Source organism: Phodopus roborovskii, unplaced genomic scaffold (assembly GCF_943737965.1).
Source record: "Phodopus roborovskii unplaced genomic scaffold, PHOROB, whole genome shotgun sequence".
NCBI lineage: Eukaryota > Metazoa > Chordata > Mammalia > Rodentia > Cricetidae > Phodopus > Phodopus roborovskii.
In genome coordinates this window covers 576500-594206 of record NW_026126605.1, presented here as the reverse complement: position 1 = coordinate 594206, position 17707 = coordinate 576500, and the positions used below count along the sequence as shown (strand labels likewise).

The window sequence follows — 17707 nt, the reverse complement described above, 5'->3', positions numbered from 1 at the left end:
TAGAATTAAGACTTCATCTTGATGGATTTTTCCTGTGATGAATATGAAATGACCTTCATCTGTTTTGATTGATTTTATTTTGAAGTCTAATTTGTTAGATGTTAGGATAGCTACACTCTCTTCTTTCTTGGGTCCATTTGATTGGAAAATCTTTTCCCAACCCTTTACTCTGAGGTAGTGTCAGTCTTTGAAGTTGAGGTGTGTTTCTTGTATGCAACAGAAGGCTAGGCTCTGTCTTCATATCCATTCTGTTAACCTGTGTCTTTTTATAGGCAAGTTAAGACCATTAATTTTGAGGGAAATTTAGGACCATTGATTGTTAATTCTTGTTTGTTTTGGATTTGGTGGAGGGATATTGTGTGAAGATTTATCCCACTTTTTCTTTTGGTTTCCAATAAAGTGGGATTATCTATTCCCCATGTTTTTTGTGAGTGTAGTTTAACTTCCTTGGGTTGGAGTTTTCCTTCCAGAACTTTCTGTAAGGCTGGATTTGTAAATCTGGTTTTGTCATGGTATAGCTTGTTTTCTCCATCTATAATGATTGAGAGTTTTGCTGGATATAGTAATCTGGGCTGGCATCTGTGGTCTCTTTGTGTTTGTAGAACATTTATCCAGGACCTTCTAGCTTTCAGAGTTTCCATGGTGAAGAAGCAGGTGTAATTCTGATATGTTACCTGGCCTTTTTCCTTCACTGCTCTTAATATTCTTTCTTTATTCTGTATGTTTGGTGTTTTGATTATTATGTGGCAAGGGAAATGTTTTTTTTTTTTTTTTTTTTTTTTTGGTCCAGTCTAGTTTCTTGTACTTTCATAGGCATGTCCTTCAGGTTGGGAAAGTTTTCATCTATGATTTTGTTGAATATATTTTCTGCTCCTTTGAACTGGGCTTCTTCACCTTCTTTTATACCTATTATTCTTAGGTTTGGTCTTTTCGCAGTATCCCACATTTCCTGAATATTTTTGTGTTACATATTTGTTGAATTTAAGATTGATTCTCTTTGGTAGATGAATCTGTTTCCTCTAGTTTATTTTCAGCGCCTGAGATTCTTTCTTCTATCTCTTGTATTCTGTTGGTTATGCTTTCATTTGTAGTTCCTGATAGTTTACCCAGCTTTTCTATTTCCAGCATTCCCTCAGTTTGTGTTTTCTTTATTGCCTCTATTTCAGTTTTCAGGTTTTGAATTGTCTCCTTCATCTGTTTGAATTGGGGGGGGGGTTCCTTTGTTGATTTTTCTTCCAATTTTTGTTTTTTCTTCCATTTCTTTAAAGGATTTTTTGCATATCCTCTTTGAGGGCCTCTGTCGTTTTCATGACATTGTTTTTAAGATCATCTTCTGCTTCATCTGCATTGCTATGTTCAGGTCTTGTTAATGCAGAGTCCCCAGGTTCTGGTGGTGTCATATTGGTCTTTCTATTGTCGAATGTGTTCTTGTACTGCCATCTTCCCCTCCCTTCATCCAATAGGTGCAGGTGAGGTCTCTGTCTCAACTCCAGGTGGGTGTAGGTGGGTCAGGACTTCAATGTCAGTAACTCTGGATGGTCCGAGCTCTCTTGGAGGTCTCAAGCAGAAGGCATAGGGTGTCAAAGATGAGGTGACGGAAAGCTCTGGATGGTTCCATATGGCAGGGTGGGTCCACTATGTACAGAGCCCACCCAGGAATTTCCAAGGAGGGGGGAATTGGCTTTTCCTAAGATCTTGATGCATGACTATGTTGTTGATTTTAGATCTTCTTAGTTTTTGTTGTTGTTTGTTTGTAAATGTAAGCACTTATAGCTACAAACTTTCTGAAAGTGCCTTGCTGTATCCCAAAGAATATGGTGCATTTTTCTTCAATATTCATATGATTCTTGGAATTTCTAGAATCCCTTCCTAATATCTTTACTACATTCTGACTATTAAAGAATGTATTGATCAGTATTGATGTATGTGGTTTCTATGATATTGAATCTCCATTTATTCTATAACCTGATAAGGTACAAGAAATTATTTCAGTTTTTTTGTATTTGTTAAGACTTGCTTTCTGACCTAAAGTGTGGTATATTTTAGAAAGAATCCCATGGGCTGCCATGGAATGTGTATTCTTTATCTATTGGATGTCAGTTAAGTACATTTTAGTCTATGGTACAATTTAATTCTGAAATTTCTTTGTTGACTTTTTGACTAGGTGGCTGGCAGTTGGCTAAAGTATAAAGGGCATAATTGTCAGTTGTAAAAAGTACAGAAGGTAGCCATTCTTATCATATCTCTCTAGATATTTGTCCTTTTATGTCCAGTATAATTTATTTTATGAAATTGAATGTGCCAACATCTAGGGCTTAGGTACTTAAAACTGTTTCATTTGTACTATTTTCAGCATGATAGAAAGCAAGTTTTGTCATCATTCATGAATGTGAGGGATTTTTTGTCATAGAATATTGATTGAAGTATATGCAATAATGATGTAAATATAAGGTTCATTTTAGCAAGTAAGAACACTTTCTCTCAGAGGACTCTGAAATTCTTAGAGATTTTCTTGTTAGTTTTCTGATAGCATACTGAAGTTCTTAGACTGGAACATACAATACCAGTTAAGTAAAACGATTTTATTTTGTTGTTCATAAATAGTTAAATTCATTTGTCAAGTAAAATAGTTTATGTGATAAAAGAATCTAAAACACTAAAAGCCCCGATTTTCATAATAGTGTGAGTGCAAGGGGCCCTAAGCATCACTCCTCATCCATAGATAGAAGCCGTGTCACTCCTCATCAGTGGATAGAAGCCAGGGCTCTACACAGCCTTCCAGAATTCCTTGATTTTATCTTCTTCAAGTTTTATTTAGGAGTTCAATGGTTAGGAATTCTAAAACAACTACTTACTATGGTGAACAACTTGCCAGGTGACACCACAGATCATTTTTACATGGCAGGTGGACATTAAATGGTGACAGGCCACCAAGAGGGCTGTGTTTTGCCACGGAATTAATGAGTGACCTAAGGCTGGGTCCAGTCAGTCCTAGGAAGACTCTATTGGAAGCTGTATCTAATGGCAGATCAAAGTGACTGAGTAGTGAGCCTCCATGTGGGAGGAGGTGGCATGCTGGCCCAAACTATTCTGGGCCCATGACATACTGCAAAAGCTGGCTTTAAAAATAAAATCTCATAGCGACTTTGACACTGTCAAAACACTGGTTATTTAAAACTTCTGTTTGCCTGGATTATAGATAATCAAGAGTGCACATTCGAAGTTCATAATTGTCAGTTATTGTATTGTGTTCACAGAATGTGTCTTCAGTGTCGACATTTTCATTTCATGTAGATCTCACGTATTTTTATTTCAAAGCTAGAAACTCTCATAGCGTTTGCCATATTGAAGTTACCTGTGTAATTATAATACAGTTTTCTTGGATGTGGAGATGGGATTGTGTTATGATAACTTATTTTGAGGTAATATAATGATAGTGAATTTTGAGGAGCCCTGCCCTTGAACTCTGCTGAACTGTTACAAGTCAGGTATTTAGTTTCACTTCAGAACAAATGTAGATATTGAGTACTTCAAAGGAGTCATGGCTCCTAGCAAATTATAAAAGTTTGTGAATGATTGTTATTAACACCAGGATCACATTTATATATGGACAGGCTTGCAATTTCATAGCATTTTATTAGAATACTTTTATCATTAAAGACTTTAAGTATTTAATTTTCATTGTTGTATAAGTTGTAAAGTATAAATACAAAATAAAATTGTATTCTACACAGCCCCCTTTGAGTTAAAATACCCATAGAACTATATGCATAGCAAGTGCACAAAACCTCTCCTGCAATTGATACTGAATAGCTACTAAGTGCAAACACCCTTGGATCTTAGGCATGGTCTGGAAGAACAGGTCAGGATTTCCACAGAACGAACAGTTGCAGGAGACCACCACTCTAAAAAAATGTGTCCTTGCCTTGAACACTGTTGGTTTCTGATGAATTGTGGGAAGCTGAATGCCCGACTCCCTCCTGTCTCTCTTGCCTCATGACCCTCATCCATGGCTACCTTAAGCTATGTGAATGTCTTACTTTTGAACAACTCTCTTCCACACACACAGTCCTTTCATTTTTTTTCTGTTTGGTGCAGCCATTCTTAGCAGATTTTGTAACTCAGGAATTACAGCACCACACATAGACTTTGACAGTAAAATAGAGCCTCTAGGGTCTGAGAGATGACTCAGCACTTAAGGGTCTTGCTGCCCTTACAGAGGAGTACAGTTCCTGGCACCTAAATCAGGGGACTCATAACTGACTTAAACTTCAGCTTCAGGGGATCTGACACCCTTGTGGGAACCTGCAAACACATGTGAGTACACACACAAATATATATATATATATATATATATATATATATATATATATATATATATATTTGCCTTTTTCTCTCAAAAAGAACTTGGACTACTCTGGGCTTCTGCAAAGGATACCCTCTTGTTCCTGCCTTCTTCCTAGGTGGACACAGCTTAGTACAGACAGCTATCACCATAAACATGGACAGCCTGAGCCTGCAAGGCAGGCTCACTGTAGGATTTGGGGAGTCTTACCACTGTAAAACAGTGAGAGAATAATGTGTATTTACCATTTTGTGTGATACATACAGGAAGGGGGAAGCCAAGCTGGAGTAGGTAAGGGCAGAGGAAGCTGCCAAGCAAATCAAGTTTGAAACATGACAATGAAAACCATCTGGAAGCCCAAGATTTATGGAAAGAGCTGACAGACAGTTCAGTCAAACTCTGGGCACATTCTTCCCATCCACCTGTGTAGTCTTGGATAAGTCAGTGGAATTCAGTCTCTGCATGCTTAAAGAAGGGCTGGTAACACCTTCCACATAGCTTTATCCTCAGACTTTGGCTTTTGCTATGTTTGTACTTTCGATAAATTTACAATGTTTTGTTAGCTACCTTAGATTTTATAAAATATTAATGAAAACATTTTGTGATAATGTACAAGATCTATGAGTGTCTGTTAACAAGTCTTACTATCATCCACCAGGTAGATTGTTTTCACAAATAGAATTCAGTGGATACTTTAAAAGTACTTTTTTACATCAAAATATGAAGAGTGAAGCAGGCTTAAATTTGTAAGTGCATAATTTTAAAGGGACTGGCTCTGTGTGTGTGTGTGTGTGTGTGTGTGTGTGTGTGTGTGTGAGAGAGAGAGAGAGAGAGAGAGAGAGGGAGGGAGGGAGGGAGGGAGGGAGAGAGGGAGGGAGAGCGAGACAGAGAGGTGCTAAAGGATTTCAGGAAATCTCCTTTGTGCTCAAAAGATAAACATCACTGGATTATAGCCGGAAGAATTTCTAAATACTGGAATGTTTCATAACTTGAGTAAATTAACCATCATGTTTTATCTCATTTTAGTGTGTATGGCTTATTCCCTTCAGTTGCTAATAATAATAATTTAAAAAAATCAACCTAAGGTCATTTAAACAAGTAATCAAGAAGACCACTACTGTTTCTTGCTTTTAGAAGGCATTGATTTTATTTGTTGTGGGTTAATGATGCATTTGTTGTCTGTGCTTATAGTTTGTAGTAGTTCAAAGGTGAACTGTTATCAAAATAAAAACATTTTTTATCTTCAGTAGTATTTAATTGTGCAACTGATCTTTAGTTAAAGGCATGTGCTTTCCAACACACACACATGCAAAGCCTTTTGCAAATTTGCTGAACGGTAAAACTAAACACAACTCTCCAAGAAGAAAGCATCAATTGAAAACGTCTGATTATTTGTTTGGATAGACGCCAGCTACAGCTGAGTTGAATCATTATTTTATGAGACATTTATTTGAATTAATGTGGCATTATTTAATAGGGAGAGTTTTGCAATAAACTATGTGTTTTATAAGATGAGAATGTCCTCCAGCTTTGCAGCTCCTTTTCATTAGACTTCTGCAAGTGGCTTTCGGAACAATCCGTTTTTCATCCCATTAATATTTTTGTGTTAAGGCAATTTTAGGTGCTATGCTGTGCTCTGGGAGGCAACACAGGAGAACCTTGCAGCTACTGGAGACTGTTCCTGCTGGTCAACAACTGATAGCGAAACAGAAAGCCTTGCTTTCTAATGTTTGCTCATATCCATGGTGTAAATATTCCCACCACACCCTGTCTCAGGCTACCGATGTGATGTGAAGAGCTTAGCAGCATGCCCCTCACACTGGGAAAATAAGCATCCATGTGGGTACACAAAGGGCAGCAGAGTCATTAAGAAAGCATGTCTGCTGTATGTGCATCGCCTTTTGTTGTTTTAGATAATTAATTGGAAACGTATAAATGGAATTTGTAATGGTAGTTTTACATTAATAAGCAATTTGCAAAACTTCTGAAAATTTTAAGAGTTAGTTTCTATGCGCTAATACAAGCTGTTTTCACTACACCACTATGGGACAAATTAAAAAGTAAAATATGCACTAAAGAAAGTAACCACATTTTAACTTTTATTACCAAAAGTGAAGTAGAAACAGGAAACGGGCATTGGTGATTCTGGAGTGTTAATAGTTGGTATGGTGTGGGGGTCAGGGAGAGTATGAGCATGTAGGATGTGTATGTGTGTGGGAGGGAATACATGCTGAAATATGTCTGTGTCTATGTGTGCATGGATGCTGGAGCATGTGTGGGCTGTGGTTATGTGTTGCCACATGTGTATTTGGTGTGCACATCCTGGACTGTATTTGTTGTATGTGATGTGTGATGATGGAACATGCTTATAGAGGTATGTGTAGGTGTATTCACTCAAGATATTGCTTTTAAAAGGGTGGTTGGTTATTCAGTGGTGGACTCCCTGAATGCTTGCTTCATAAGCCGACAAGCTGACAATTAAGCAGTCTTCACAAAAAGGTAAAGAACGTGTCTGTGTTTTAGTCAGCTTTCTGTTACTATAGTAAAATAGCTGAGATAATAGTCTTATAAGAAAGAAGTGTTTCTTTTGGCTTACAGTTTTGGGGGTGTGGGTCCACAGTCAGTGGGCCCCATTGAAGGCCTGTGATGAGGTCACATGTCATGCAGGAGTGTGTGGAAGAAGGTATTTACCTGTGAATGACCTGATCCAGGTTCCAGTGTGCTTTCAGCATCTGTGGGAAGAGCCATTCAGGCAGAATGAGCATTTGTTATTAGGTGTGACTGTCGGAAGCAGGTTTCTTGACACATTCCCATGTATCTGGTTAAGTGAGTGGATAGTCAGATGTCTGGATTATATATCACAAGATTATTGTGTCTGCTCTGAGATTCTGGGGTACAAGGACCCCATTGTGGCAGTTCATCTGGTGACTGCTCAGACAGTGGAGGTAAGACATGGCCATAGCTGTGACCATAAGCTTGACTGATTTGCCTGTGTGAAGCAAAGGAGATGATAATCCCAAGGCTTGTTCTTGAGTAGCTAGAACATATCAGTAGCCATCCTATAGGTGAAGGCATTGCTGCAGGTCTGCAGAGAAGGGCATAAGTCTGTGAGATTTTAACTTCGAGGTGCCTGTCACTCATTTAAGACATTAGTAAATTTTAAGTAGATGTGGTGGGTAGACAGTGGGATTTAATAATCTGAAGAGAGATTTGGTGGAGATCGACAAACTGCACAGTCATAACAACAGAGATGGATAAGACTGTCAAAATCATTAAAGCCCCAGAGCTGCCAGATGGGGTGACAAGGAGTCTTGGCAAAGAAACTGAGGGGTGCAGGGACCTCAGGACACAGGGGTGACCCTTCTGTCCAATAGCAAGATCATAGATCTGTTGACACTTTGAGGTTCCCAAACTCAGCATTAGTCTTAAACTATTGAGGTGCTTCATATGATTTCCTTTGCATTTATAAAACCCTAGTGTTTGACAAATAGAAAAAAGGTACTTTTCTATATGGCATTTTAAAATTGTTTTTATTTTTAGTAGCATGTTCTTTTAAATTTTTTTAAGTAGCAAACAGAGTAATGGATCTCATTACGGCATTCACCTGTGTATTTGTTCTCCTTGATCCCCTTCCTCACTTCCATCTGTATTAGCTTCTTTTCTCATTGCTTTGGCCAAATACATGATCACAGAAACTCAAGGGAGCAAGAACTTATCTAGAGACAGCAGGAAAGCTGAGGCATATGCTCACAGTCAGAAAGCAGAGAGAGGTGAATGTAAGTGCTAGCTCGCTTTCTCTGTTGTTCAATTTGGAACCCCGGCTCATGAACTGATGTTGCCCATACTCAGGGTGGTCTTCACTCCTCAGGTACCCTTTCTTGGAAACACTTCATTGAAAGACCCAGGTGTGTTTCCATGGTGATTTTACATCCTGTCATGTTGTCCTGCCTCCCAGTAATACCTTCTTCCCCACCTGAATCCTCACTTCTGCTTTCATATTCCTATTAGCACATATTGTTTGTAGCATTTTGAGGCCTTGTGATTCATTTTATTATTCTATCTTGTACAACTTTCCTGGAGAGAAAGAGAGTAATTTATTGCTCATTTATCCCTTTCCTCCCATGAATATATTAATACCTGTGATAAGTGAAGTTCACATTACTCAGTTATCTGTTGCCACAACAAAATTCTTAAAGCTCTGAAGGCTAAAAGCTCAAAATGAGATAGCCCATTGGTGTAGGATATAATGCAGGCCTGTGGGGAATGCTGTCTTGGTGGGAGGAGACATCATATTATAAGACAGGAAGCTAAAGAGCCACTTAGTGGTCTGTTTGCTCATTCTAAGAGCCATTTGTCAAGAACTACCCAGGCCACACAAGAATTTCTTATCCCTTTGAGGGTAGCATCACTGATGAACAAAAGCTCAGGAGACTCAAGCTCCTAAAGATTTACCACCTTCTAAAACTACCACACTGGGTTTCCAATATGTGGGATATGAGCCATGCCCATATCAGAGGAGGTATTTTCATCAAATGCTCATTAGCCACATTCTAGGAGCTTTAGAGTCATGATGTTAAGGGATAAATAAGGAGACAAATGACTTCGGCTCATACACTGCCTTTCAACTTATGCCAGTGTGAGCTTGAACAATCCCTATTCCTGTTTGAAGGTCTATAAACTGAAAAGGATGATGGAAAGATTTACAGTCTATTTTTGTTCATAAAAATCCCTCCTGTTCCACCCTGTTTCATAGTTATCATTTACTAGATTTTGGATTTCTTAAGGACAAAACTATAGGATAAGTTTTCAGTGATTGTTTTTAAATAACTTTGGTTTTAAGAACAATGCATAAAAGGCTGATTTCATTATTATTCTCTATTTAGATATTGCTTTCCCAGCACACAGTAGTTACAATGTCTATATCAGCATTATGTACCAGTGGGTTTCAAGTGGAAAATAGACTGGCAAGGATCTGTTGCTTTCCCAAATGTTTCTATCATTCAGATGGATTTATTTTAATTTTTTAGGACTATTTCCCATAGAATAAAACACACACACACACACACACACACACACACACACACAAATTTCCAAATGTAGTTGACTAATGTGTTTTTATACAATATGTTTGTTATATTCTAGAAAACATAGAACATAGACTGGCTTCTTGTCTCCAGTCATCAGCAGGTACCAGAATCCAGTCCCTGTGACACCTGGACATGAGCCTTGTGTCTCTTCTGGATCTTTTAACTAACCCAATCAATGACAATTTTTATTAAATATTTTGTAGTTACATAAAGGATACAGAATCCTCAAATGTCACAGCAATGTAACACCCTGTTGGAGGTCCCTCCTGGCATGTTGATTTACTTTTGTCTTATACCTCACGGCTCCATCCTCTCTGATTCCTCCCTCTAAGTTCTAACTTCACTTTCTTTTGGAGCTTATTCAACTGGATGTCCTTCTCCTCTATGAAGCAGAGCTTAGGTTTTTACTAGCTCCTTTCCCATGTGTAGACTTCCAGAAAGCAGTAACCTCAGGGCCACCATTCTGAGAACACACCTCTGCTGCCATCGCTTGTCACCTCAGTCTTCTGGTCTCATTGCTTGTTTCCCCCCACTGTCTCCATGGCATTTCACATCTTGGCCATTGAAATCTGAGCCTTGGTGAAGGTCCATTCATATTTGACTGTATGAATTGGATATAAAGGCATCTCATGGTTTGTAAACAGGTAATAGAAGCATTGTTCTGCAGACATCTACCATGGCCTCTGTGTTCCTCCTCTGATACTTGGTGCTGGCCAAGCAAGTCTGATCTTCCCATGAGCCTGGGCCATGGTGCTGGGAATGATAAGCTACAATAATAAAAACAAATAAAGAATGACTGATGGGCATCTCTAAAGCATTCTGCAGTACATGGTGCTGTAGGAAACTAGAGCTGCAGTTGTCAAAAACAACAGGTTCAAGGGAGGATTCAATAGAAATCTTAATTTGGAAATATTTCCTCAAAGATAATTGTCATTTTCTTTGTTAAGTTTTATCCTTTGCATTTTTGCCTAATCTAATTAGATGAAATGCAATTATTAACATTTTTGGTGTTTAAACATGATGTTTCTTCTTAGGAAAAGAGAAATAACAAAAAAAATCAATTTAAAAACTCTAAACTGTCATAAAAATATTCATGTTAATATCCCTCTTATACTAAATGAATATGTTGGATACAAATTAAGGAAGTAGGCCTAATGTGGCTTTTTTTTAATGCTGTCTCATTTAATCCATTAATCTATTAAAAGAGGGACTTAGTTGTAAACAACTATGATTTCTTAACTATGAGCTTACCCTTTCAGCATTTTCTTCACCTTGTTTGATAAGAATGTAGGTATGTTCCTATGATTCATTTCAATGTATAGCATGTTTATGGGATAACATTATATATTAGCTCCATTGGCTTCATTTGAAAACCATCTATTAGAGATCACTAGCAATAGAAATTATCCTCATTTAATATGTTTCTGTAGTTGAAATCTTTAAGATTAACCTTCCTAATCTACAACTGAGGTTAAAATGAATTTTATTGCATCAGCACAGAAAGAACTCAAACCTCCCTGTGTTGTAGCCATTATGTTTCAGAATTGTTATGATTTCCTACACCAGAAAAGTATCTAGTTTATATTTTTAGTATTTTGAACTTTAGGCTAAGTTGGAAGAAGGGACTTGACAGACAGATACAGGAGCAGTAGTTTGGTTTACATACTAGAGAAAAATCACGAGTTGGAGAAGATGAAATACAAGTGGAGTTGCTCGATGAGTACTTAGCATGGGCAAGCCTGGTTCGATACCCAGTGATTCCTAAAACAGGTGTGGTGAGGCGTGCTGTAATCCCTGCACCCAGCAGGCAAAGGCAGTAGGATCAAAAGTTCATGGTCACCCTGAGCATGGAGTGTTTGGGGGCCAGCCCCACAAAGGAATGCAAGGCATGCATGTGTGTAAGCAGAGGCTGTATTGAGCCTCAAACCTCAAGTAAGATTTCCCTTCTTAGTTCTTTGCTGGGTAATTAAGTGACTTGTTTTAATTGCTTTGTTGAAAATGTAGTTAAGGTTGCCTAGAACACTGTGTGGTATGAATCAGAAAAATCCAATTTATGGAAACAAATCATGAGATATAAAGTGCTCTGCAGAGAGCAACGAGGCAGCCCAACAGCGGGCATTGCTGGCCAGATGGCAGCCGCGCGCTGTTTTTAAAATAGAATCAACTTTATCCTTCACAAGTCTAGCTGCAGAGTCCGCCCCATGATGCCCCTGCTCCCTGGAGTCTCTTTACTAAGAATTGGGAGAGCAGCTGCTTATTCGACAAATGTAGTAAAAAGCAGCTGGAACAGGACCTGCATGGAGCCTGTAACTTCCTCAGGGTTTCATCATTCACACTCCAAGGAATGTTCACCTGTATGAAATAAGAGTGGACTCTTCCAATTCTAAGTTCCCAAACTTGACCACAGAACCCCCACCCTCCCTCAGTTCTGCTCAATCTGGAGGTGTAATCTCCAGCAGTCCATGATGGCCCCAAACTCCCAATCGATCTTCCTGTGCCCACCTCTGGCGTCACTAACTGCAGGCATGTGCCATCATTCCCGGGGGGGGGGGGGAAACTTCATATGCACTGCAGAAGGCTGTTTTAAAGGTTTTCCCCAGAAGGTGTTTTGTGCATTTTGGAGGTTTTCATAGGAATTTCATAAGGTGTGAGAGGGCACTTGTGACCCTGTGGCTTGTGCTCAGTCCTCTGGTGTGGTGCTGTGTCTGCCTTCCCAGATGTGGAACATAGCTGGCAGAAACCATCCCTCGGGTCAGAACCTGCTGGGAAATCCTCTTATCCTGCCTCTGAAAGCATGCTTTGACTTATACAAAAAAGACTGCTCTACACGGAGGGCAATGGAGGAGAGAGATTTTTATTTCTTCTTGGATTCAAAGGATATATGGTCTAAAAACCAGCTGATTCGGTAAAATTGTTCACATGCTAGCATGAAGACCTGAGTACAAACCCTGGAACCCATGTAAAAATGCTGGGTGCAGCACTACACAATTGTAACCTCAGCATTGGAGAGGTAGACACAAGCAGATGGATCCCCGGAACCTCTGCCAGCAGCTAGCCAAAGGGGATGAGCTCCAGGTTTAGTGACATATCCCAAAAATGAGGTGAATGGTACCTAATGTTTCATTCTGGCCCACACATATATACAGGAGCTCCTAGACATGCTCCCTCCACCATATGAACACACTCACACATAAATTAGTAAATAAAAATAGAAAAAAAAATGAAGCCAAAACGTGAGAGACTTCGCTGGAACATGACTAACTTCCTCCTTCCCCCTTTCAATGCATATGTAATGGAACTTTCTGATATCCTAGTGATTCTAAAGTACATTGCTGATAATTTTCCATTGTTTTGCAAATAAGGACAGTTTTTTATTACCAATTCAGTGGCATTCAAGAAGTATAGATGTAGAAATTTATGTAGAAAACTAGCTACAGATTGTGTGTACGTTAACAGTAAAATAGAAGTAGGAAAGCTTTGAGTAATGTAAGTCAGTGGTTGCAAGAGTGTTTGTGCCCTTCTGCTGGATGATAACTAGACTATATGCCTTATTTTACCCAGGACACTGACAATGGAGGAGGAGCAAGTATAGACTCAAAAGGAGACAGCCTGCAGAAAATACCCTGTTGTCTGCTCTGAGACATGCACATCAATCATTTGATGTCTTGTCATATTTCACTGTAATTTGCTGTTAATGATTTTTAAATTAGCTGTGCCTTTTCTATAAAAGGGAACCAAATAGCAGTCAGTTCGTTCTTATTGTATGCCATTGCTTTATTTGGTTAAAAGCCAACACCTTCCCATCAACTCGGCAATCTCCCTTATACTTCCCAGGTTGTTTTGTTCTGTTGTTTACCATAGGTAGCTGGTGTGTTCAGGAACTTCAGGTGATGGACATCATAGAGTATTGTGTTCTTTCATGTAACACTGTATTTTAGATATTTAATCATGTTGTGTATAACTTCTTCTTTATGGCATAATAGCCATTGACTGAACATAAGGCTATTGATTGAAGATGGGAGTTTCTGTTCTGCCCAGTCCTGCAGCCATTTAGTCCCAAATAAACACACAGAGGCTTATATTAATTATAAACTATTTGGCTGATGGCTCAGGCTTCTTATTGTCTAGCTCTCACTTAGTTGTTAACCCATTTCTATTAAACTATGTATTGACACAAAGCTGTGGCTTACCCAAAATGCTCTAGCATGTTATTGCTTTGGCAGCTACATGGTGTGTCTCCCTTCAGACTCTCTCTCTCTCTTGTCTTCCCAACCTTTCTAGTCTGATAGCCCTGCCTATACTTCCTTCCTGGCTACTGGCTAATCACCATTCATTCACCAACCAATAAGAGAAACACATATTCACAACATACAGAAGGATATCCCCCATCAATTTATCATTCATTGTTGATAAACCACTTCCTTTGAATAGATTTCTACAGGTCTTTCTATATACATTGTTTCATTTTCTTGAATCAGTACCTTTGAGGGTGAATGTTGTCACATCCCAGGGTACACATATGTTAAATCTTAGAAGTGAAAACAGCTGTTGTCCCAACAACAATGGCTTCCTTTTTCATCATCTCCTCACCAATGTCTAGTGTTGCCCACCTTTTTCATTTTAGCCAGGTGCAGTGCGTGATTTTGGAATCTGTAGTTGCATTTTAAAGAGTTCTGTGGTCAGTCTGAGTGCTATAGGTTGTGCTAAGTTATTTCTATATTTTATGACATTTTAAATAACAAAATAGAGATGCTTTCCAAACGTTTGAAGACTATCTTCACTGTTTCGTATGAAGAAATTTAGTGAATGAAGACCATAGAAGCTCCCGATAAGGGACAACGTGGTGGGTAGGGAGACATGTAGAAATGAGCCTTGCTCAAGTTTAATGTGGAAATGCTAGCAGGTTTTCGTCCATCAGCTAAGACAAAGAGCCATTGATTCATTAATTTCCAAACCATTTTTTGTACTTGTCTCATAGCATTGTATAGCAGTGCTCTATGTCGATTCATATGTCCATTCTATTTTTCAACATGGAATCTGCTAGCAACATTTAAGTTTCAGGTACGGAATGTGGCTGTGCAAATTGTTAGCTTGTGTCCAGATTTTACTGTTTGTGCGTGGCAGTGGATAGCTTGTTAGATAGTTTGCCAAAATGCACATGTACAGGTATTGCCTACTATTTGGATATATTGTAAAACAGCTTTAAAAGCCTTTATTATTTTATGTTGGGATGTCCATGCTCAGGAGTAGCCATTGTCTTTTGATGTCAATGAAATATTTCATACTTGGTATTTTGAACACAAATTTGCAGTATTTTAAAGTTAAGTCTTACAGGAATCATGGCTCACATGGAAGCCACAATAGGTATAAATATGGACTAACATAAAAAGCACACAGATATTTAAAACGTTGAGGTTTTATGATTTGTTTTTCTTACCTGACTGTGTGGTTCTGGAGTCCATAGATGACACTGTGTCACAGTGTCACAATGCTGGACATACCTGGAAATCTTAGAGTATTTTAGCAGGTTGCAGCACCACTCAACTGCCCAGCCATTTCCATGTTAAAATAAGTCTAGCAGCTGTCGGAGCCTCCCTGTCTGGCACAGGAGGAGCTTTCTCAGGTGCCCCTTGTGACAATCCATGTGCTGGGTCCTATTTGGTGAGACCAGCAGTGTGCAGCTTGGAATCAGGAAGACTGCAGATCATTGAAATCAACCATTTTCCTTCTTAATGAAGTCATTTCACTTCTGTGATTAGGTGATCTCAGAATGAAGAGATAAAATGAGTGGAAATGCTAATCAAACAGCATAAAATACTGTTTCTTTTTTTCAATCTAGGATATTTTGTAGATCTTATGAAGGAGCTGAGACTATTGCTTTTTGGGTCAATTCCCAGAAATATGAGGCCATTTTAAATGATAATTGGAGTGTAAGTAAATTGACATTGGAAATTAATTCCTTTGATCCTTTAAAATAATGTTTAAAATTATCAATATTATGGAATAAAAATACATATCTGTCATTGATTTAAGGAGGACAAAGTCCAGTGAGATACCTAGTGACCTCCCTCAAGTTGTCCTCTGTCTGCCTGCCTCTCCCTGTCTTGGTTACTGCATTACTCACATGTTCTGATCTGTTAGAAAATACCTGCAGTGAAGCAGCATATAGTTTGGTTTCACAATTTCAGGACTTTCAACCTCAGTCACCTGATCCCACTGCTGCTGAGCCCATAGAGGAGCATATGGCAGAAGCTATTCACTCATAGAGAACAGTGCTCATGTCTGTGGAAGACTGGCAATGGGTGTGTGTCTGTGTCGTGCTAACTCAGATCACAAGATAAGGTCCTGGTGGTGGGAAATGAGGAGATCAAGCAGCACAGAGGCCTTTGCAGTCACTCTCCACAGGGCAGGACTTGGAAGGATTGAAGGAGGGCAGGACAGGCATGTGGAGGGAAGGCGGTTCACACCCTGGAGCCAGGCTATGAGAACAGCGGCCTTGGCCTGGGCTACCTGTGGACTTAAGAAATTACTCTTACATTTCAGTATTTCTAAATACTGAGTTGCAGGAGGGAAAATCTTTAAATGTATTGTATTTTAAAGAAAACTTTGATTTTGTGGAATGTCTGAATGGAGACAGAATTTTAAGATCTTCCCCCTCTTCCCTAGTTTCTATTTTTGTGGATGTATTGAACTGATATTCTATATATTTCATATTTTACCACTAATATGAGAATGAGTCTGCTGTCATCATTTGTATTTTCATTAATCTGTGAACTTTGAGCTGGAATGAAAATGCAGGGATGATAATGACACCTGGAAATTTATACTACCTTGAGTTGCTATTATTTTTGAGAAGTGTTTTTATCTTTAGTGGATTTTACCAATGGCTCATGTTCTGATGGTATTACCTGTGAGAGTATATTAGTTTATAGCTGTTAGAAACAGGTATACAACTTTTCTTACTATAAGTTAATTTTTTTAATTTATTTTATATAACCAAGTCCATTTAAATGAAAACAAACATTTATAGACAATATTTGGGAATTTGGGTGTCGTTCTTTCCAAACTACGTCCTGCTGGTAAGGGGCGCTGTCATGGGGGATTCGAAGAAGATTCAGAAATCCTGGCTGTAGTCTGTCAGGCTGCTTTGTCCAGCTGTTTTGAATGTAGGATCACCTGGTACTCTGTTTCAGGCGGTCTGGGTTGATCAAACCACATTAGTCTGGAAGGAATTCATATCTTTTCATTTTCCGTGGAAACAAAAATAGAAATCCTTTTCCCCAGTAACTTGTCCTTCAACTTAAATTTTGGAGTCAAAGCATTTTTTTTTAAATTTAATTTATTATTTTACATGTCGATCCCAGTTTCCTCTCCCTCCCTCCCTCTTTCCCTCCCTTTTACCCTCTCTGTCCTCTCACATGCACTCTAACCACCCTCCCCTCCCATCCCCCCAACCCAATTCCATATGTAGGGGAATGCCATCCAGTTGGGGTCATGTAGATCTGACAGGTCATGTGAAGTAGGGACTAGGGCTTCTCTCCTGTCTCTAGATTAAGGCAGTTATCCCTCCATGGGGGATGTGTTCGCAAAGTCCTTTTGTGCACCAGGGATACATCATGGCTCCATTGTCTGAGGTCCCTTAGACTGCTCAGTCCTTCTGGCTGAGACCCATATTCAGGGGGGGCCTGAGTCAGTCCCATGCTAGCTTCCCAGCTATCAGTCTGTGGGCCTCTTAGTTCCTCCTTGTTCAGGTAAGCTGTCTGTATGTGTTTCTGCCGCATGGTCTTGTCCTCTCTCCATCTGCATCTGGGTTCCAGTTCGACTCTGTTTATGTATGGGTGTTTGATCCTGTTTCCAACAGGCATTAGTTGAGGACTCCATGGATAAGTTAGTTGTTGATCTCACTCTCCGGGAAGGGCATTTATGATAGCCTTTCCACGCAAGCTCAAATTGTTAGTTGGGAGCAGTCTTGTTCTCTAGACCTTTCTTTGTGTTCAATTTTATCTTCAAACCAATATTGGCTCCCTCTTCTATGTTCTCTCTCTCTGTCTCTGTCTCTCTCTCTCTCTTTCCTGTCTTCTATTCCTAACCAGACTCAATCTTCCTGGTCGCACATGTTTTCCTTTCCTCCCCCTCGTTTTCTCCTACTTCTCTCTCCATTCGCTGCCCCCCCCACTTCCCCTGAGCTCTGGGGGACTTGTCCCTTCCCAGTTCTGTGAGGGACTTTATATGAATCTCTTAGAATACACCTTGTATCCTAGTTCCTCTGGTGGTG

The 17707-nt window shown here is 39.3% G+C and overlaps 1 protein-coding gene across 4 annotated transcripts in view; it reads left to right on the top strand.

The window, feature by feature from the left end:
* Nr3c2 (nuclear receptor subfamily 3 group C member 2) overlaps positions 1 to 17707 on the top strand; it is a 332687-nt gene that overhangs the window by 121077 nt on the left and 193903 nt on the right. The gene's annotated exons all lie outside the window — the stretch shown is intronic.